This window comes from Lissotriton vulgaris, chromosome 1_1 (genome assembly GCF_964263255.1).
Source record: "Lissotriton vulgaris chromosome 1_1, aLisVul1.2, whole genome shotgun sequence".
NCBI lineage: Eukaryota > Metazoa > Chordata > Amphibia > Caudata > Salamandridae > Lissotriton > Lissotriton vulgaris.
This window is the reverse complement of record NC_141685.1, coordinates 1333243535-1333267145: the sequence shown is the minus strand read 5'-3', so window position 1 is coordinate 1333267145 and position 23611 is coordinate 1333243535.

Sequence of the window (23611 nt, the reverse complement as noted above, 5' to 3'; positions counted from 1 at the left end):
GGCCGCGCTCGCGTCCTTTCCTCCGCCTCCTCTTCTTACCTCACCGACGTTGCAGTACCTCCCAGAGGCGCGGTGCAGCACTGTGCTCCTTCAGCGACCAGGGTGCGGAAGCCCGAATATCGGAACCCCCGGACCGCTTCTTCCTTTCTGATCGGTGCCGAATCCCGAATCCCGAAGTCGCAGGAGTTGCGGGAGGCACGGGGGACGCCGGGGCTCTGCTCCGCTGGCTTCTCTCTCTGCTCCTGCGGCTGCTGCTACTGTGGCTCCTCCTCTAACCCACAGGGGTTACCCCAGCAGGTCAACTATAGGGCTCCGCAAAGAAAATTACCCTACAAACACTGAACGCAGTTATGGGATGAATGCCCACTAAACATGAGTAATTGCTGTTCTGGATACCACAGAAAATAGTACAGTTAGAGACGGTGTTTCCACACACAGGCCCACAAGAAAAACACAGAATACTGACAATCCGCTAGCCAATGGGGATAGCTCCCCCAATAGAGGATTGTACCACTTGGGGGACAGTCTGCGCTGCCATTTATACCGGACTCATGGCACCCCTTCAATAGCAGGAAACCAGAAGTAGTAAGACAAGTACAGAATGAGGATAGAGCAGAACCTGCTCTGAATTTAGGGCTGAAAGTAATAGGAAATTTTACCCAGGGATCTACAATTATATTAGCTAACAAAAATGGGGCGGCAGAAGCTGTGGCTACAAACAAACACATAAGAGTGCCCTCCTGCACAACTGGAACGGGATTTACCTAAAATTATCTAAGAAAACATACTATGAAATAGGTAGAGATAATTTGTGAGATAGACCTATGAAACCACAAGTAATGGGTCATCCTGAAAAAGATAACACTAAGGAAGCACCAGAATCTTCTAAAAAGAAATGGGATAATAAACAGCAGAAAAGTAATCAGAATGCATCATAATCACGGGGTGAGTCTCCACAAAAGGAGCCCTCCGACAGGAGGTATAAAAGAAACCATGATAATATTTGCAAACCTGACAGGATCAGAAGATCAAGCCAAGCAACGAGACACACATCACACTTCAGACTATACAATCAAAAAAGAAGATAAACCAAAATCAAAACCTCAATTGAAAAAGAAGAAAGTAGCTGGTCTTAAAATAAGAAATGCCCAGGCTGCTGAGGACTCAATTTCTCAAGGAGGATGGGCTCTGACAATGCTAGACAGCGGATGTATGACATTACAACGCATACTTTTACCACGCATGCCTTTACAACGCATAGTGCTTTGGGGCGCTGGATAGTGAATAGCTTAATTTACTATTCCAACTCCAGTCCCCGTGGATAGTAGGGAAGGTGTTGGATAGTAAATTAAACCTATTCCCTATCCTAGAGCGCCCCCCAGCGCAATGCGTTGTAATGGTTTGCGTTGTAAAAGTTGCGTTGTAAAGGCACTGCGTGGTAAAAGTTGCGTTGTAAAGGTTGTTTACCCTAGACAGCACAGCAGAAGTAACAATAGCTCACCAGAAACCTGATGGAATTTCTGGTGACAGCGATGTTGAATGAACATATCGCAGTGAAGGCACCTGATACTAGGGTAAGTGTCCCACACCAATTATATGAAAAAACACTCCATATGGAGGGGGACATGCCCAAGAAAGTCAAGGGTCTCCTTTGGGCGAACCTGTCCTTTGGACACAAAATCCTTTTAGCAAAAAAAGATTGGCCGCCTGAGTTTTCTATGGACTGCCCAAAGGGAGAAACGGTAATTTTACCAGCCTTTTCCGACCTTGTTCCAGAATCACTGAAACATTCATACGCGCAGAAGTAGGCTGTAGCACTAGCTCCTGCATTATACCGCAATCATGCAGGATGGGATGCTGAGTCTCCTCACCAGGTAATCCCAGTAAAGAAATACTCCAACTCCATAGAGACAGTACCCAATAAAACATGATGCGAAAAAACAAGTCAGACCAACTTGAATGCCAAGGTGTAATAGAGAATTGCACCTCTTCCATGAATAATCCTTTGTTTCTCGTAATGAAACCTGATAATTCAAATCGTCTAGTTTTAGACTACAGACATTTGAACACATGCGTGAAAACATTTGCAGTACAAAATGCACACAGTGCCACACTAATTAATAACATTGTGCAGAAAAACAACACCAGATATCTCAAAGGGATTCTTTTGTCAAAACTTAGCGCCTGAGAGCAGATATCTGACAGCATTCTCAGCCCTAGACTCTCAGGGTCAATTTTGTAGACTGCCCTAAGGGCATAAGAATAGCCGGGGTTGTTCTCAGCAAGAGTATCAGAGTTACTTCAAAATTTTGATGAGGATGCATTGTCCTGTGTAGATGATATTTATCTGACAGGCAATGAATTATGGGATGATTTGGCCAGGGTAAACAACATAATTTTGGGGTTCGCCTCAGAGGGCTACACATGTAAATTCAAGAAATCAGAAATTGCCCATTTCAATGTACTATTTTTGGGATATGAGGTCTCAAGTGAAGGGAAAAGCCTTGTATCATTCCCTGTAACGTTCCCTGCTCCAACCTCCAAAAATCTGCAATCCATTTTACGATCCCTAAATTTTGGCAGAACATACATTTTGGATTATGCAAAAAGAGTGAAACCTTTCTACGACTTAATTAGACCTGATTTTTCAGTTCAACATTGAACACAGGAATACACAGAAATACATCATTCCCTACAAGCTGACATGATAGCTTCCAAGCCCTTACACACATGTGTAAACACTACGAATTTGGTGATCCAGGTAATCGCAAGTCAATCCGGGTACACTTACCTCACCTTCAGTGAAGGTGAAACTGTACCCTTTGCATACAAATCACATTTGGACACAAACGCTTAGATACGTTTTGCATCAGCTGAAAAAATCCTGACAGCAGTACTGACTGCTGTAGTGAGAGAAAGGCAAAAACAACTTTTGATGGACAGAATGCAGAACAATTTCATACAGTCACCCCAGTACAGAGATCTGAGTCTAAATCCATTGTTTTTTTGCTCACCAGGCCATTCCAGTTTGGTCCCAGTCATATGCAAATCAGTCTTGACCCTGCGCCCAAAGGGAACAGTCCAGCCCGAACTGCCAGGCCAGGTCCACCCTGTACTGGAAACAAGCATCCTAGCACCGGTTTCGGGCTTTCAGCCCTCATCATCCAAGATAGCTGACTCCAGAGGCATGGAGAGCACAGGACCCACGTCTGGGCATACCCGTCCCACTTGGGGTGACAAATGCAAAACAACAATTGATGGACAGAATGCAGATCAATGTCATACATTCACCCCAGTACAGAGATCTTGGCCTAAATTCATCATTTTTTTTACTCTCCTTGCCATTCCAGTTTGGACCCAGTCATATGCAAATCAGTCTTGAGCCTGCACCCAATGGGAACAGGCCAGCCCGAACTGCCAGGCCAGGTCCTCCCTGGACTGGAAACAAGCATCCTAGGACCAGTTTCGGGCTTTCAGCCATCATCAGTCAGGATAGCTTGACTCCAGTGAGAGTGAGAGAAAGAGCACTGGCTCAGGGGAAACTAATATTTGTCATGACTCCAGTACCAACCATAGAGGCTGTTACAAAAGCAAGCTTTCCTAACAGTAAAGCACTACACCCACAATGGATACAATGGGCTATTTCTCTTACTGTAAAAGATGCAGACTTAAAATTTGATTCTACATGAAAAACACAAGAATTTCTGCAGTACAAACAAAAATATCTTCTACCGAATGAAATAATGCCTCTAGATCAGTATGAATATATAATTTACACTGATGGTTCATCTCAGCCAGCCATAGGAAGTAAACAGCAATACAGCGCAGCCTGTGCGATTGTAAAAGGTCGTATGCGGGACGGCAAGTACTGTCTTAGCAATACACAGACGCAGTTTCTAGGAGATTGCACGGCTCAGCTGGCAGAACTAAAAGCCCTGATATTGGCACTAAGAAAAACTGATCGAGAATTCCACACATATATTGTGTGTGACTCATTTTATTGTGTCCAGTAATACAATGAACATCTTCCCTACTGATGCTAGAATGTATTTAAAGATTAAAAAGTTTGCACAGTAAAGCATAAATTGCTCAGGGAACAAGTGGCAGAGCTGAAAAAAGGCTTGAAATGGGCTCACGTAATTCATACGCTGCGTCATCAACATGTTGGCGTGCACGTTGAAGGGAATTCATTGGCTGATGAAGCCGCCAAGGCAACAGTGAGAACTGGTGCCGTAGTTGCAATCACCCATTCTCGCATGAGAATAGAAGGACAGATAATGGAAGTTGTCATCGTTTTACGCGAAAAACAGCACAGTCTTGCCAAAAGGTTTTCCACTTAAGTACTCCTACAAGTTAGATGCACAAAATATTCTGTATGCTCAAATTCCAAGAGTGGGGGACAGAGTAATACCAAACAAAGATTAGATGTAATACTAGCTGCAACGAGGGTCAGGGCTCAGCACACAGTTTCATTGTTGAAACAACATTATTGGTGGGCAGGTCTTACCAAGCAGACCAAGAGCTTTGTCCTTAATTGCGGCATCTGTCAGCAGATAAAGTGTCCCACTGTAGAGGGTCCACCACAAACACCACTACTGATTTCAGACAGACCTCTTGCATATGTCTATTTGGAGCACTGAGGCCCTTACATTCTGATGGGGCTTACGAGTACATCTTGGTGACAGTGGATTCATGCTCTTGATTGCTGTGGATTTGACCTCATCGCTCGGCTGATGCCCGAACTTTTAAGAAGGATTTGTGAGTTTTCATAGGGACATACGCAATTTGCACATTACATTCTAATGGTGGCCCCACGTTTAGCTATCGGGCTTACAAGGAAGCCATGGGGAGTTTGGGCATAGAATTGCGGTACTACTCTCTTTATCATCCCGAAGGAAATTTGATTGCGGAAAGGTAAAACCGGGACTTAAAACACTACTTAACAGCAAGGATATTAGGCTTGGGTGGCTGTTGGGTCAATCGCCTATATGAAGTCCAGAGGGCACCTAATAACATGCCAAGAAGCTTCCTGGGATGCCGTACTCCATACGAGGTCCTGTTTGGGACGAGAATGTGGGTACCCAACATTGATGGTGGCAGCACAGTGGCGGATGAAAAAGCATTTGACATTAATGACCGGTTGGTTGTTTTACAGGAACTCAATGAATTCCGGGCATTACAAAGCAACGTCCAAGTAAAACTGGGGAAGTGAAAGTTGTACCAGCAAGATATGCTTGGGTCCCAAAGATCGGAGACCTGGTCAGAGAAAAGAATGTGGACAAAAAATAATTTGGGCCATCTTACGAAGCGCCTGTACCTGTTCTGGCTGTCGAAGGAACAAGAACAGTACTTCTTCTGCCTCTTGCCGGCAAGAAAGAAAAGAGATTTGTCACCATTGATCTGATCAAACCACACTGTGGCTGATATTGAATAGCAAGCAGTGTGGGCTCCTGGCTAGCCGCCAATCTCCTCTCTCTACCATACAGGAAGTTCAGACAGAAAGACTAATAACGTCTGAAGATTCTACTCTACAAAGCAACGGAGTTGCCAACAATGAAATGGAACTTGTGCCTATTGAAACTGAACAACAACAAAATACAAATGAAACACAGATTTAAATTCGGCCTAATACCTACATTTATGTGAATATGTCTCACAACGAGTCATCTGACAAAACCTGCTGAGCTACCAAAGATAGATCAAGCAGTGTCTTGCTACTTCATCAATTTCGATACCTTTCCACTGGATCCAAGTGAACCTGAGTCACTGCCACCTTCTGTTCCCTGCAAAGAAAAATTATATAATCTCTACCTTTGGATGAAAAAGACTTACTTTGTTTCTCCCTGGCTACAGCCCCTGATTACAATTGGTCTACTGTTCCTAGTCCTATGGATAGGTGTAGTGACTGTCTTTTTCTTGCTCCTTAATGGACATTATCTCCCAGACGCACCGCAGTACAACATGTGAACTTGGTCACGAAACCACATACATCATCTCATTGTGAAAGACGAGACCTGTCCCTTGTGAACATTACAGCAGTTCTGATTCCTGATGGAATAGTTTGGGATAGGCTTTCCTATGATGTATTTGGTCCCACTGAACTTTTGACAATACCACATGTATTTAAAATGTCTTTGAATGATATCATCCCCTCCAGTACATTCTCTGATGATAGGGACTTTGAAACTGTAAATACTATGCTGTCAGATTTATAATAATCTGCTGCGTTTTCAAGTAATGAGTTGTATGATGATTCATCTGATTTTGATACAATGTATTGTTACCAAAACTTTGGTCATCATTTCTTTCAGAAGACAAGTATTCCATGTAATGTTTTTTCTCACCATCAATGGGAACATTGCCCAACACCACCAAAAGGTTGTTCTGCTTATTTTTGTGAGTTAAATACTTCAGACCCTACCTCATATTATTATAACTTTGCACCTACACCTGCAAAGAAAAGTATGCTCACAAATACTAAACAGACATACTCTGCTTCCTTTATTTCTCAGCTATCTTTTACAAGGTTTCGACTTTTGGAGGGACACCATAGACACTAAATTTGTTTTTGGGACTAAAGATTGGCACGTTGAGGGTACTGAGGCCTTATTCAGAGCATGCCTCATCCCAAAGCAAATTATCTTCCTGAACCATACAGTCCAACAAACTTCCTGTCTAGGACTAGCCAAGATTAAGGACTTGAATACACCTCGGATTCTCTCGCTTTCACACTTTGAGGGATGGCAAAACTATACACAGCATAGTGAGGATACACTTGATGATATTATACATGAGGGGTCATACAATTCTTCAGACCCCAATTAGAAGGGATCGTAGGTTTGGCCTATCTACACAAATGGGTGTCAACCGAGATTCAAGGGTATCACAGAAGGGTTTAGCATCCATACACCTGACCAATGCTATGTACATCTGTTGGTGGGACATCCTACAGTGTTGGGAAGTTATGCCTAGATTGGCTAAGAACCTCAACACTGTCCAGTCGAAAGAACACTTGTCATTACTCGATGACATGGATTTAAGAGCTTTTTTGCTAGGTCCCCGGAGACCACGTCGTATACACTTCTTATACACTATTTATAACGAATTATGGAAGATCTGTCAACAGGAAGCTGCAGAGAGATTGCGTGAAATTGATAGGGTTAACCTAGAAAAGGCTTTGGCAGTGGTTGACAATGGCATGACCACACTATAGATAATCCAGGATTTATTCACTGGGCAACATTGTACCCTCTGCAATAGATTAATTAGAACAGGAGTTGTCCATTCTTCAACATGGGCAATTGCAGTTACGATCGATCATGCTATTTAGCTGGACGCTACAACCATTGCGTTCTGGTCACATGCCCTGGCGATATATTAACAGTACGTCTGTTTTAAGCTAACAATTCAACAACAAGGCAGATAAGAATAGCACAGAGAGATGCGAAGTACACAATGCTGGATGTCTAAAAATTTTGACAAATTACCTTTTACAGTGGCTGAGTCACTGTCCACAGAATGGGTAATCCATGGTCATGTAACATTGCTAGTGACAACATTACAATTCCAATACTGTCTACAATACCAACAGGTAGGCAGGTATGAAGCATTGGGTAGGGAATACATCCATGAATCGCAGGAGTTATCTTACAGATTTAGATGCAGGAATGGGGACACTGAAGTTTTCCTCAGTGGTTCAGACTGTGAGAATTCATTAAGTGGGTCTCTAATTTGTTAGGATATTATGCTTCATGGAGCTTGCAACGCTTCGGTTGAAACCCTATCTAGTCATTTAGAAGGATCCCCATCTGCCGTGATACATCTGGATGCTGTCGAGAATCGCACATCTGGTCACAGTAAGTTCCATAGTTACTTGTTGTATGCAAGTATTGTTTCCGTCGACCCACACAGTCACGGAGGTACTGCTATGGCCTTCATTGAATGTTTCCCTCATACGGTTTGATTCTCTGGGCAGACTGACAGACATACTTTTACAGAAGGAGGTGGCCTTAACCTCAGCTCAAGAGATTTTTTGATCTTCAGGTTGCAAGGTCTTCAGCGGAGATAGGGCCCCTAGTCTGAACTAACTTCCCGCTCCATTTTGGAGAAACAATACATTGTATCTTTAACATGTCTGATACAAGTGGGAGAGTACACAATTTAAGACCAAAGGTTCTGGGCTATTAAGCACCTTTCAGACGTTTTTCTGAGTTATTCCATCCCTAATACACTCCGTATTTGGAAGCATTTTTGGAGGGCTTCTGCTGATCCTGCTACTGGTAGTGGGTATCCTGATTTTATTTTTTCTGCTGCGCAATAGATGTCCCCAATTCCAAGGAGATTGCAAAAGCGCTCATGGAGCGAGGTTGCAGTGAACGCATGGTACTCCATCTTGGCACACCTCAGCTTCAGGAGCTAGGCGAGTATTGGCTTCTATGGTTCAGATCATTCTGGGTAGACTGTGTCTCGCCTTTACTCTGCTGCCTATTCTGCGGACACGAATGAATGTTGGACATCTGTCCAACACTTTCATCAGTTGCACCTCCGGACATGGATGTACTGCTTGACCCGCTAAAGGCCCATGTAGTGCAGTGTCCTCAGGGTATTCCAATCCTGATGTCGGCATTCTTTGAGCAAATGCGGGATGCTTCAGCTCCTGTTGGAATGGACACCAGCTCTGTACACAGCTTACAGGCATCAAGTGCTTCCTCAGCAACAGCTGTGGGAATCGGAGAAGATCACCTTTGCTCCATTGACCAGATCCAAGAGGTGTTACAGGGACCGTCATCTGCAAAGGCAGGCAACAGTAATGCTGCGTCTCCTGCACAGGACACATAAACATTTGACTCTCAGTGTGCTGGGAACAATTAGGCCTTTTTTCGAAAACAACTAAAACTGGAATTCGAAAACACAATTTTTGTTTTATTTTTTCTCTTCTGCTCTCACTGAGCACGATGGCTTTTGGCGTGCTCAGTTGTTCTCACAGTCAAAGGGCTTTGACTTTGTCTATAACATATACTGTGTTTTTTAGATGTTTTTATACTCATATTTTAGCAATGTTTTTTATTGTTCTTTTAAACAGGCATATTTTAACATTTAATATTGTGTTGTCCACTCGGATAAGGAGTGGGTGTTATGAACCCCGATACAGGCCTAGGAAGTTACACGACATTTTACCTACATCTGTCCTACCATTTTTCTACATAAGGGGTCTGGCGCTGACCTTTTTACCTAGTTAGGTCCTACATTATTGTTGTGTGGTTTTCACTGAAAACTAGCCTCATGTATTATGCAAGAGGATTCTCAGTTTTACAGCAGGAATATAATTTCTTCATAATAACTCTGTATAAGGGACACCTCTATCGTCATCCTTGCCCGACATGCCCATAGTACACTTCTAGGTAAAACCTGAGGGTACCTTTTCGGGTATATAAGCACTACATCTTAGCTGGGCAAACCAGAGGAGAAAGGCGTCCATGCTGACACGCTGACACGAGTCGCTGAGATCCCTGCACGCAGACACTCCAGCACGCAGTGGTCTGATATCCCTCGCGGGGTGTCCATCTCGAGACCAAGACAGGGTACTTCGCTCTCCCACATCAGGTAGTTAGCTACACTTAGGTACATCTAGTTAGGGTTTGCATTGTAGGAGTATGCATTTTATTGTATTGTATCTACATGCCTGCATATATTATTTTAGCACTATCTTAGAATTCTACCTTTTTTCTTTACTCTGCTGGTGCTCATAATCATATATATCGGTTTCTGTCTAATGGTTGTTGCAGCACACATATTTTATACTAAAATGACGCTGGTTCAATAAATGCTTATTGAAAAGGTCCTGTTTATTCTGTATATCTCTCTGAGATGAAGTAGGCACGAGTGACTGAGCGAAAAGAACTGTGCTGTTTCCACGATCCCTGAGGGGTCAAGGTTGCCAATTTCGATGGTTGCCAGAAGCTATTGTCTCCTTGGTCAGAGGGGCTCGTAGCGGCACTGTGAGCTAGCTGGTCTAACAGACTAACATGGTTTCCCCCATCCGACGCGACACACCGGTTTTACAGAGCACCCTCTGCCGTGAGGGCCATATCCCGCCAGATTTGAAAAAGTATCAGATATATTGCTAAACCACATGAGCTTCCATCTGGCCCCCGGCTAATATAAATGTGACTCCAATCTCCGATCAGTTGCCTACATTCTAGGTTTGTCTCCCATATACACTGTACCGTTTCCCATCATGGGGTAATGTATATATTCAAAGAACAAGCACGATTTATCCTCATCATATTTTGAAGGGACACGAAGCTCTGATAAAATATATATATTTTTAAGCCAGTTTTTCCTCTCATCTTGAGCATTTCATTGCAAAAGACGGGTCACCTGACGAAGGCTGCCAAGCCGAAACGCGCTTAGTGTGTCATCTACCGCTTTGCTTCCATCGTCTCTCCTTTTTGTCTTATGCTCAATTGTGTCTATGTTATATGTTTTTATGAACTATTTTGAATATAATGCTTTTAAAAAAATACTAAAATATTAGAAAAACATATCAGTTTGTACCAAAAAAAGTAAAAAGAACTACCAGATATAAAAGAAATATGTGTCTTTGAATAATAAAACTAAAAAACTGATCCATTTAGTTGGTGAAAAGTCTTTTGCTATAGTGGGCTATAAATTACAACTTATAATGTATTTATCAAGTTAGCTTTATTTACTTAATGACTTACTAGCTATAGACCTTTTCAAACCAACTAATAGACTAACATATGCTTTGGGGTGTCTGGAATAAGTCTGAATACCAACCCCCTAGTTTATGTTGTCTGAAACGCACAGATCCTATATAGATTTGTAGGAACTACACGACAGGTCAACCTGCTGGTGTTAAGAAATCAGGGCTTCTAAGGTCTACTGGGGCTTCTGAGGTCTAGTAGCATGGGAATGTGATCCCTCAGGAGGGTGGACTGGTCATGAAGGTGGAACCTGGTTCCCCAGTTCCAAATTTGGCAGCTCCGGCCATAGTTCTACATCCGCTCCCCTCCCTGAACACCATATTGCCCCATTGAAAGAAACTTGCGCTGTCTTCAGCTACAACCCAATTGTGCCCTGCTATTTAAACCTAGATGTGACTCTATTCAAATTATGCCCTAAATCAAAGTGATATGCTACTAGATAAAAAAGTAACATCATCCTGGAAAAAGCAACTACTCATAGGGAATGCAAGATTAAGTAAAGCATGTAAAATGTAAGCAGGAACAACATGGTTACCTTGAGGCTTTCAGACTCATTATTCAAAAGATCAATGAGTGTTTGCCTGAAAAGTTGGAAAAAACTTGTTTCAAAGTCCATTGCTTATATCCTTACAAAATGTAAGCAGTATGGTTTAACCCATTTACTGGGCCCCGATTTTCCCGCAGTGCGGCACTTCCGCAAAACGGGCGGGGCGGCATCGGCCACTGGCCGACGGCAGCACTGGGGAGGTAGTGCTGCCGTCAAAGGGGTTAAAAAGACCATCCCAGAACAGAGCAGCAGTACACATTTCATAAACTAAAATAAGGAAAACAGCTGATAAGGATCACATTAAACGTTTTCCACTTCATGAATCAACCAGGTATTGCAGTACCGCCAGGAATGGTGCACTTCCCCACCCAGGAAATACAATGCTGTTCAAGGAAAGATGAAAAACGCAAGCAGCGCTTCTCTGGCAAACTCTGTAAAGTGGAGCTAATTTGTTTGGGTGTGAATGAAAATAATCTGGCCAGTTTATGACCACTCTGTCTAGCTTTATTTAGTTATTTATATTTTGTATTTTGAACGTTTTTTTCCTCTCTGTCCCGAGAATGCACTTTGAAATAGGAAACTGTCAGAAAAAGACATTTCCAGCAAAAGCTGGATCCAATTTACAGGGGAACGAATGAAGGAAGGAGAGGGTAAGAGCCCTTTGTTGAAGTCAATGTTTTCAGTCAGCAAGTGAGGAGAGACAGAAAGAGAGGGAATAAGAGGAGGAGGAGGAAATGGCAGGTGTCGTGTCTTTGTGGCCGGACCGCCGATACACCACACAAGGGACTCAGGTTAGTGTATGCAACATTCTTTATTGTGTTTGCAGTAGCCAGCCTCAGCACGTCCGTCCCCTTGCTCAGTCCTCCTCGTGTGTGTGTCCTTCCTGTCCCCTAACAGGATGTGGTGTCCGGTGGCCTGGTCACCTCCCTCATGAACCACAGGGTCCTAGTGTCCCCTCCTGTCCAGTCGCCCATCTGTCAGGTCACTACACCTCCCCCTTTGTCGCAAACAAATATTTGGTACATACAAACGAATCTTTGGTACATTTCACTGGATATTGTCACCCCCTTTTATGTTGACAATGTTTGCTGATGATACTAGAGAGGTATAGAGAGAGAGAGAGAGAGAGAGAGAGAGAGAGAGAGAGAGAGAGAGAGAGAGAGAGAGAGAGAGAGAGAGAGAGAGAGAGATAGACATTGATATACGGAAAAGTGTGTCCACAGGTCTCCGTTTCTTTGCATCTCCTCAGTCAGTCTCCTGTGCTTCTTGCCTTCTCTTTTTGGTCTTTGTTCTATTAGGTCCTCTTGTGCTACTTTCCTTTGGGCGTCTTTTCCCAGCCCATCTTTCTGCTGCTCTTCTTCTTTTGTCTTTAATTCTCTAGTGTACGACTCATTCCTGGTGATGTGGTCTTGTCCTGCTAATGCCGTTATCATTTGTCCTTCCACTTCCGTTATCGTCAGTGGGTCTTTTGCGAAAGTGCTGTCTGACTTCCGTGGTTGTCTTTGTCGAACTAGCGCAGTGTCTCCTTCTTCCGCTTTTCCATCTGTTGCATGTCCCTTCCGATCAACATACGCCTTCATTCTCGTTTTCGCTTCTTTGTCTCTTTCAGCTATGTCTTTTTGTTCCACCCGTTCCACTTCTTTCACTTGGGGCAACCTCGTTCTACTTGATCGCCCCAGAACCAGCTCCATAGATCGTCTGGCCATTCTGTTTGCTTGCGGCCACAGCGACGCTATTTGTCGATCGTTGATCCCAGGGTATTCCATGACCCTTTTGCATTCGTCACTAGAGAAAAGTGGTCCATAGTCTGTTTGTTGTGTCTGCGGTGACACCCATGCTGCCAATATGTCATCCAGAGCTGGCAAAGTTGCGTTGGCTGATGTTGATTCCACTTGTCTCCCTATGAGGAATCTGGATAGTTCATCTATTACAAATCTCAGGAACCATACTTTTTCTCGCACCATTTTTTTTGTTGCCACAGTCCCTCTATGTGACTCATGCGTCAATCTTGCTGTCCTTCTCCTCAGCGTCCGTGGTATTACTATCCTGGTGCCTTTCGTCACTATTCCGTTCTCACTTCCTAATAGTTCTTCGCTAATCTTTTTGAACGCCAACAGCTCTTCCTTCAATACTTTTTTTCTCCAGCTGCTGTTGTTGTTGTGGTGACTCCACCTTTGCTGTTTGGTCACCTTCATTATGGTCTGTATGGTGATGTCTTGTTTTGTCTCCTGTTCTAGTTCTTTCATTGTTATCGTTGCCGGTGTGTTACGCTTCAGTGCAAAGTTTAGATGTTCCTCCGCCATGGTTGTCGCTTGGGACACTTGTGGTTGCGTTTGCTTTGATATATCGCCTGCTTCATTGTGTTCCTTCCCCGTCTTGTGTATCCTTGTGAAGTTATGATCCATCAGTATTGTCTCCCACTTCTCTATCCTGGGTAGTCTCGTTCTTTTTTGGTGTCCGCATGTTGTTACCAGTGCTTGGTGATCTGTTATGATTTTGAACAACTTTCTGTGGATGACCATGTGGTCGCGTTCACACGCCCACACTGCCGCCAGGCTCTCTTTTTCCGGCTGGCAGTATCCTTCTTCTGCGTTTGATAGAATTTTGCTCCCATATGCCACCATGTGTCTCGGGGAATCTTTTCCTTGTTTGTGTTGTGCCAATATTGGTCCCAGTCCCACTGGGCTGGCATTTACAGTCAGTTCAGTGCGCTGCTTGTGGTATTCTTCTAGGATGCTTCTTTTCTCTGGCATGTTGTAAGTCATGGCCATGAGACCCATTGTCAGAGTTGTGATGATGCTCAGCAAACATGGCACCGGGATGTCGCCCTTCAGCATATGAATGTCCTCTTTGATCCTTTGGTCTTTGTGTGTCGGCTCTTCTGTAAATTTCCCCATGTTTGTCACTTCTTTCCGTGACCCCCAAGTGAAAACCTCAACTCGGGACAGTCTCGACGTCTGCTTTTTCTTCGTCTTTTCGTGTTCCGATACACACATGATGTTACATGTTGCACCGCTGTCTGAAACAAACTTTGTTTTGTGTGATCCTCCTCCTATAGTCACGTACTCTGTCTTTTTCATTTTGCTTGTGCCCACCAGGCGCCTTCTTGTTCCTTTTTCATCTTCATCTGTTGACTCTATGGTGACGTTCGTCATTAGATACAGTCCTTTAGTCCTTTCTTTTTCTTCTTCTTCCTCTTCTTCTTCTTCCTCGCCCGGTTCTAGTGATGAGCTCCTTGTTCCTTTTTCAACATGTCTACTTGTTGACACTTGCGGTCTCCATAGTCTTTCTCTGTCGTTCCTGACCTGCACTCCTTGGCGTGCGCTGGCATAGTCATTTCTCCCGTTCCATCTCTTGCACATCTGGCCAAATGCTAGGCGTGGGCCTCGATGTGAAAGGTCACGTCCACCCCTGTGGCATGTTCCTTCATGGTGTTTCCTCGTGGCCTATTCATTCCTGTCTTTTTTCCAGCTGCCCGCGCGATCTTGGTCCACTCGTTTGTCTTTTCCTCGCTCCATTTCCTTAGCGTGTGCTGTCGCTCTTGCCTCCGCTCTTGCTAGCGACATGATATTCTCTAGTGACGTTGGTTCTCTTATTCCTACTTGTGGCTCAAACAACTTGAAGGGTGGTGGTCTTCTGTTTTGCTGTGCTCTTCCTGGCACTCTTTGTCTGTTTCCTGTGCTATCTATTCTATTCTCTGTGCTCTTACCAGGCACTCTTTTGTTGTTTCTTGTGCTCTTCCTGGCACTCTTCTATTCTAGGTGCTCTTCCTGGCACTCTTCTGTCCTTTCCTGCTTTTCCTGTTTCTTTTGACCTTTTCACTTTGTCTTCTGTTTTGCTGTGCTCTTCCTGGCACTCTTTGCCTGTTTCCTGTGCTATCTCTTCTTTTCTGTGCTCTTCCTGGCACTTTTTGTGTGCTCTTCCTGGCACTCTTTTGTTATTTCCCGTGCTCTTTCTGGCCCTCTTCTGTTTTCTGTGCTCTTCCTGGCACTCTTTGTCTATTTCCTGTGCTATCTCTTCTTTTCTGTGCTCTTCCTGGCACTCTTTTGTTGTTTCCGGTGCTCCTCCTGGCACTCTTCTATTCTCCGTGCTCTTCCGGCACTCTTCTATTCTCTGTGCTCTTACCAGGCACTCTTTTGTTGTTTCTTGTGCTCTTCCTGGCACTCTTCTATTCTAGGTGCTCTTCCTGGCACTCTTCTGTCCTTTCCTGCTTTTCCTGTTTCTTTTGACCTTTTCACTTTGTTGTTTCTCCTTTTTCCTTTTTTTTTTCTTTTATTGCATTTGCCTGTGCTTTATTTTTTTCATTGCTGCTTGAGTCTGCACTGTTTTTGCTTTTCTCTCCTTTCTCTGTCCCTTTTTTTAGCTTCTCTGCATTTGCCTGTGCTTTATTTTTTCATTGCTGCTTGAGTCTGCACTGTTTTTGCTTTTCTCTCCTTTCTCTGACCCTTTCCTTAGCTTCTCTTGCTCTTCTTTCACTTTTTTTGACACTTTTCCTTCTTTTTCTTCTTTTTGCCTGACTCTGTTATGGCTGCTCTGTTGTTTCCAATGTCTTTTTCTTTTGATGTCCTCTTTAAAATGGCTGCCGCTCTTCTCGCGAGATTTCGCGCTCGAAATCTCGCACTCGCCTGACTCTAAAATGGCCACCCACCACGTTCTCGCCTTCTATTGGTCCAGCCGCCTGGATCTAAAATGGCCGCCGAGACTCAGCCTCTCGCGAGAGCTCGCGCGTCCAATTTCGAAGCTTCGCGCTTACGGGAGATTTTCTTTTCTTGCTACCGAGGCGGTCGGGTGGGCTCCGATGTCGCTCCTCTCCTGGTTTCTTCTCTCACCGGCTTATCCAGGGTGGGCACCTGGTTACTCCTGATGTCACGGTCAGCATGCGAACGTCGGTCCACGCGTCGATCTGCACGTCGATCTGCGCGTCGGCTCGTTCCCTTCGTCGCCAGTTGTCGTGTCTTTGTGGCCGGACCGCCGATACACCACACAAGGGACTCAGGTTAGTGTATGCAACATTCTTTATTGTGTTTGCAGCAGCCAGCCTCAGCACGTCCGTCCCCTTGCTCAGTCCTCCTCGTGTGTGTGTCCTTCCTGTCCCCTAACAGGATGTGGTGTCCGGTGACCTGGTCACCTCCCTCATGACCCACAGGGTCCTAGTGTCCCCTCCTGTCCAGTCGCCCATCTGTCAGGTCACTACAGCAGGCAGCTGACAGCAGCGGAGCAAGAGAAGCGGACACTGTCCTTGTCTTCTATGGGCAAGAAGGAAAAAACAGAATCGTTTTACTTCTCTGCCCATCCTGCCGTTTCCGAACGGCCCCGAACACCTGAGCCTTATCCACACTCCTTGGCTATTTCAACCATCCTAGGACGCATTTTTAAGATACAAAAGTTAGGGAACGAATTCTATTAAATTTATAAAGTAGGGTCACGCCATGCCCTGCTGATCCCGCCCACTTCGACCACTGAGTGCAACCGCGTGTTAGTTGTACCTGGATCAGGTCCTGCCTCTGCGTTGCCCACCATCTTCTGCGTCCACGCCATGGCTCACCTCTTGTGTCTGCACCCGACTGGTGCACCTTCCGGGTATTTGCTGCGCCCTTTCCCTTATGCGCTTCTCCATCGTTTGAGCATTTAGTTTCTTTCCCCCTTTCTTTACTTTTCCAGGTTTTTTTCTCTTTCGGTTGACCTGCTTATCTTTGACATCCCTCTGATTATCACCCTTATTGGGTATTTTTATTTCTCTCTGCGGTGTTCTCTTGTACATTTATGTGATTACAGTCTCCTTTGTCTTGTACTTCCACCCCTTTTTAGGTTTTGGCTGGCGATGCGCTTTGCGCATGCGCTAAAAAACCTTTTGAGTTGTGTGTGTGGGTCGGGTATACTCCCCCTCCCCCTATTGGCTAGCTCCATAAATGGAGGCTAGCCATTGGGAGAGGGCTCCGTCCGTCAATCTCGGACCAGATTCGGGGGCGTTCCCGAGAATTTTTGGCTTTTGGCTACGTCAGCCGAAAGCCTCTTCACGGGAACGCCCCCGAATCTGGTCCGGGATTGAGGGGACCCGCCGGGAAAGGGCATGAGACATCAAACCAAGCTGCAGGGAGGTATCGCCGGCAGCCCGTCATCCGAGGAGATGGTTGGCTGCAGGGAAAGTAGGAGGCAGGCGGACGAGAGCCTGGGGCAGCGCTGCATTCACGCTGCACGTGTCTGCCTGCATTGTCTTCCCTCTCCGTCAGACTCTTGTCACAATCAGGTCAACAGGATCGGGTTATATTAGTGCTACAATGAAAGTTGTACCTGGTGTTTATTACATACTTAAGGCCCTGCTCTTCTACCTGTCGACAGTCGGAGTCCTCCTGACTATAGCGTCGTCAATGATGACGCTATCACTTGAAAGCAAGCTCGCTCTGGATCCGAAGGTCATAGGCAGGGCCCAGCCAGACTTAACGGAGCTGCCCGGCCCCTGCTCCTCTCTAATGTGAAGATTATACCGTGCTTACTTTGAGCAGCTGAGCTGGTTGCAGGGGTCCACCAGCACTCGTATTTGAAAACCCACACTTATTATTGTTTTAACACCAGCCTTCCATCCAAAATAAGAGAGAGAAACGGGGTAAAGACTGATAAAGAAAATGACCGTAAAACGCTGACAAAGGGAGAAAGCAGGGATTAAAAAAACCCATGCATGAGTGAAATAAATGGGCAGGACATGTATGGTGGTTCATGAAAGAGATATGAGGTGGAATCAAGGTTAGACAGCCTTGGTAATAGCATACATACCACCATACCCGATTTGGGTGGGAGACTCCCATTTGTTAAGCCAAAATGCCTTTGTTTTACCTGTCTCCCACCCAAAATTGTGTGTGCAGAGTGCAGAGTGCAGAGTGCAGATTCAGAGTGCAGAGTGCAGGTGCAGAGTGCAGATTCAGAGTGCAGAGTGCAGATTCAGAGTGCAGAGTGCAGATTCAGAGTGCAGATTCAGAGTGCAGAGTGCAGATTCAGAGTGCAGATTCAGAGTGCAGAGTGCAGATTCAGAGTGCAGAGTGCAGATTCATGGTGCAGAGTGCAGATTCAGAGTGCAGATTCAGAGTGCAGAGTGCAGATTCAGAGTGCAGAGTGCAGATTCAGAGTGCAGATTCAGAGTGCAGAGTGCAGATTCAGAGTGCAGAGTGCAGATTCAGAGTGCAGAGTGAAGATTCAGAGTGCAGAGTGCAGAGTGCAGATTCAGAGTGCAGAGTGCAGATTCAGAGTGCAGAGTCAGAGTGCAGATTCAGAGTGCAGAGTCAGAGTGCACTGAGTGCAGATTCAGAGTGCAGAGTGCAGATTCAGAGTGCAGATTCAGAGTGCAGAGTGCAGATTCAGAGTGCAGATTCAGAGTGCAGAGTGCAGATTCAGAGTGCAGATTCAGAGTGCAGATTCAGAGTGCAGAGTGCAGATTCAGAGTGCAGAGTGCAGATTCAGAGCGCAGAGTGCAGATTCAGAGTGCAGATTCAGAGTGCAGATTCAGAGTGCAGAGTGCAGATTCAGAGTGCAGATTCAGAGTGCAGATTCAGAGTGCAGAGTGCAGATTCAGAGTGCAGAGTGCAGATTCAGAGTGCAGATTCAGAGTGCAGAGTGCAGATTCAGAGTGCAGAGTGCAGATTCAGAGTGCAGATTCAGAGTGCAGAGTGCAGATTCAGAGTGCAGAGTGCAGATTCAGAGTGCAGATTCAGAGTGCAGAGTGCAGATTCAGAGTGCAGATTCAGAGTGCAGAGTGCAGATTCAGAGTGCAGATTCAGAGTGCAGAGTGCAGATTCAGAGTGCAGAGTGCAGATTCAGAGTGCAGAGTGCAGATTCAGAGTGCAGAGTGCAGATTCAGAGTGCAGATTCAGAGTGCAGATTCAGAGTGCAGATTCAGAGTGCGGAGTGCAGATTCAGAGTGCAGATTCAGAGTGCAGATTCAGAGTGCAGAGTGCAGATTCAGAGTGCAGAGTGCAGATTCAGAGTGCAGGGTGCAGATTCAGAGTGCAGATTCAGAGTGCAGAGTGCAGATTCAGAGTGCAGATTCAGAGTGCAGATTCAGAGTGCAGAGTGCAGATTCAGAGTACAGAGTGCAGAGTGCAGATTCAGAGTGCAGAGTGCAGATTCAGAGTGCAGAGTGCAGATTCAGAGTGCAGAGTGCAGATTCAGAGTGCAGATTCAGAGTGCAGAGTGCAGATTCAGAGTGCAGAGTGCAGATTCAGAGTGCAGAGTGCAGATTCAGAGTGCAGATTCAGAGTGCAGATTCAGAGTGCAGATTCAGAGTGCAGAGTGCAGATTCAGAGTGCAGAGTGCAGATTCAGAGTGCAGAGTGCAGATTCAGAGTGCAGATTCAGAGTGCAGAGTGCAGATTCAGAGTGCAGATTCAGAGTGCAGAGTGCAGATTCAGAGTGCAGATTCAGAGTGCAGATTCAGAGTGCAGAGTGCAGATTCAGAGTGCGGATTCAGAGTGCAGATTCAGAGTGCAGAGTGCAGATTCAGAGTGCAGATTCAGAGTGCAGATTCAGAGTGCAGAGTGCAGATTCAGAGTGCAGATTCAGAGTGCAGAGTGCAGATTCAGAGTGCAGAGTGCAGATTCAGAGTGCAGATTCAGAGTGCAGATTCAGAGTGCAGAGTGCAGATTCAGAGTGCAGATTCAGAGTGCAGATTCAGAGTGCAGAGTGCAGATTCAGAGCGCAGAGTGCAGAGTCAGAGTGCAGAGTGCAGATTCAGAGCGCAGAGTGCAGATTCAGAGTGCAGATTCAGAGTGCAGAGTGCAGATTCAGAGCGCAGAGTGCAGAGTGCAGAGTCAGAGTGCAGAGTGCAGATTCAGAGCGCAGAGTGCAGATTCAGAGTGCAGAGTGCAGATTCAGAGTGCAGAGTGCAGATTCAGAGTGCAGATTCAGAGTGCAGAGTGCAGATTCAGAGCGCAGAGTGCAGAGTGCAGAGTCAGAGTGCAGAGTGCAGATTCAGAGTGCAGAGTGCAGATTCAGAGTGCAGATTCAGAGCGCAGAGTGCAGAGTGCAGAGTCAGAGTGCAGATTCAGAGTGCAGAGTGCAGATTCAGAGTGCAGAGTGCAGATTCAGAGTGCAGATTCAGAGTGCAGATTCAGAGTGCAGATTCAGAGTGCAGAGTGCAGATTCAGAGTGCAGAGTGCAGATTCAGAGTGCAGAGTGCAGATTCAGAGCGCAGAGTGCAGATTCAGAGTGCAGATTCAGAGTGCAGAGTGCAGAGTCAGAGTGCAGAGTGCAGATTCAGAGTGCAGAGTGCAGATTCAGAGTGCAGATTCAGAGTGCAAGTTTTTCAAGTTTAAGTTTATTTGTTTGATTAATTAAAATCTTACAAAAAAGCACACTTTAAAAAAAAAAAATAGCTTCAACAATAAAGAGTTTAAGAGCATAAACAGATAATTTTACCAATCTTCTAAAAAGCTGAACTCTAAATAAGATTTGCCTTAAGGCCTTTTGTAATCACAGATAAAAATTTTACAAAAGCGGAGTTCATTAGTAGATCGTTTGTGCTTAAGCACGCCATTAGAGCTTGTCTACAAGTTCTTACACCTCTAGCATTGAATAACCGCCTGAGGATTACTTTCCTTTCTACTTCTATAGCAGGACACAAACATAAAAGATGCAACATATCTTCTTGTCCTCCTTTACACAACCTACAGATCATATTTCCTTCATTTAACTTCCACGGTGGAAGATGACACAAACCTGGCCATAGACCAAAGTGCACACTAATAAATGTTCGCTTACTTTGGACAGACCAAGGAGTTTCTAGATATTTCTGGACTTGTTTTTTCTTATAATCGTTTACAATTGTCCAGGAGTGTTTTCTTTTTACAAGTAGTTCTTTGTCTTTTAGCAGTGATAAATGAATGACCAGCTTATTAATTGTTTTTTTAAAACTTTCCTGGGTGATAGTATTTTCCCAAATTGATGTTAATCCAAAATCTTCTTTTGCTTTGTTTAAGTATACCCAGGCTTGAAGTTTCCTATTGTCTCTTACTTCTTTCCATAATGTTTGTGACAATTGATTAACCTGGTCATTTTTTACCCGGGTCCATACTTTTAAAATTTGGCCTTGCCGGGCATAAAGCTGATTATTTATCCCAAACTCCAGCCTTATTTGTGCCTGTGAAGCGTTACATGGTAGGTTGAAAAGAATTTTATATGTTTTTGCCACTGCATTGTTAATTAGCTCCGCATCCTTCCCATTTAGGACTTCGGCACCATATGTTAGAGTTGGTAGTAGTTTGGCAGATATGATTTTTAATAAAGGACCATATGTCAAGGCTGTTACTTTCTTTTGTATGGTTCTAAATGCGGCAACCAAGCTATTTGCTTTCCTAGAGATATCCTTCTTTTGGGGGAGAAAACTTCCGCTCTCGTTAAATAGGACACCAAGATACCGATAGCTATCAACTTGTTCTAATTGGGTTTGTCCCAGCATCCATTTATTTTTTTTGTCTTCTGCTTCTTGTGACTACCATTATTTTTGTTTTTGACTCATTTATTACCATTTGGTTATCCTTTGCATACTTGAGTGATCGATCAATCAGTCTTTGCAGTCCTACTTTTGTGTGGCTCATCAACACCACGTCGTCTGCATATAGCAAATTCGACATTTGTTTTCCCGCTAGCCTCGGTGGATGTGAGTTAACTTCATTCAATGATTCAGAGAGGTCGGCTATGAATACGTTAAAAAGTAACGGTGCAAGGACACAACCCTGCTTGAGACCACGTGTCACCGGTATTTTTTTAGATAATGATCGGCCGTCACCGAGCCGCACCCTGACCCAGGTTTCAGAGTACAGTAGTTTGATGAGGGTCAGTAATGAGCCCGGGATACCATAGTCTACAAGTTTTCTCCATAGTAGGGACCTATTAACAAGATGGAAGGCCGATCTAAAATCAACAAAACAAAAATAGAGGGACTGTTTAGCTAAAAGTGCTTTATCCGTTAAAACTGATAGGATTAAAATGTTAGTAGAGGTTCCTAAGCCTTTAATGAACCCGGTTTGATTTGGGGGTAATATTAGCTTTTCTTTGACCCAATTAGAGAGAGATAATAATAAGAGGCCCGCAAATAGCTTGGCATCCGTGTCCTGGAGAGTGATCAAACGATAGTTCTCAGGTAGTTGCCAATTACCCTTTTTGTAAACTGGTGATATTAGTGATCCTCTCCAGGATTCCGGTATGTGCCCTGATTGGATAACTTAGTTAAATACCATTGTCAGATAGGTAGCCCATAGGGCAGGGTCCTCTTTATAGACTGCAAATGGAATACCGTTTGGTCCCGGTGCTCCGTCCTTTTGTCTCTTTATTAAATTGGCTACCTCGCACTCTGTGAGGTTTTTCTCCAGATCAATTTCCTGTTCCCTCTCAGTGATACCTGTATGATTGACATCCTGAGAGCAGAGATCTTCTTCGACATATAAGGTCTTTTTTAGGAATTTTACCCAGTCCTCCTCTGATATTGGTGACGCTATCACATGATTGTTAGGTCTGTTTATGGCATTAATTATTTTCCAAAATTCTCTGGAATTCGCTTGGTTACTTGCGTGATAGAGTTTTGCCCACAAGACCTGCTGCCTTAAGTTTTTTTCAGACCACAGTAATTTCCTCAAACTACTGTTCGCACTTTTAAGTTGCTTTCTAATTTCCTCGTTAGCTGGTAACCTAGTTAGCTGTTTCCTCAGTGTGTTGAGAGTTCGCCTAACTTTTTTAATGGTATACGGAAGATTAATATTAGTATCTCTATTTGTTTTCCTCCTTAGGTTGGATTTCCTGCAAGTCGGAGTACCTTCATCCAATTTAACTACTTTCTGGGTGAACTGTTCCCAATGCATAAGTATAGACTCGCTCGGATGATCCTTAAAGCATTCTTGTACCAATTTTTGGGCTTTTTTTTCCACCACATATTTTTTATCCGGTTTCCAAATGAGTTTTCTATGGTTAATTGTACAGATCTGACCTTGTGTAGTTAAATAGATATGGTTTTTTGGCAGTTCCAGATAAATTTCCAATATTTGCTGGCTATGGTCACTCTCGATAACTTGTTTTAATCTATAGGAACCAATTTTATCAAAAATGTCTATTGACAGTAATGTAAAGTCTATTCTTGATTTTGATTCATGGTTGCGGAATGACCAGCCAGCGGGCTGATCGGTTGGGAACCTGCCATTTAGTGCTCGGAGACCCATGGCTTCCAGGTCCATCAGTAGGTTTTTTCCGATTGGGTTTTGTTTGGTATTTATGCTGAGGTCTAGAACTTGTTCGGGGATTGACCATTCATAATTTTGAGAGTAGATAAAATCGTCCCGTGTCATTTGAATCAGCAAGTT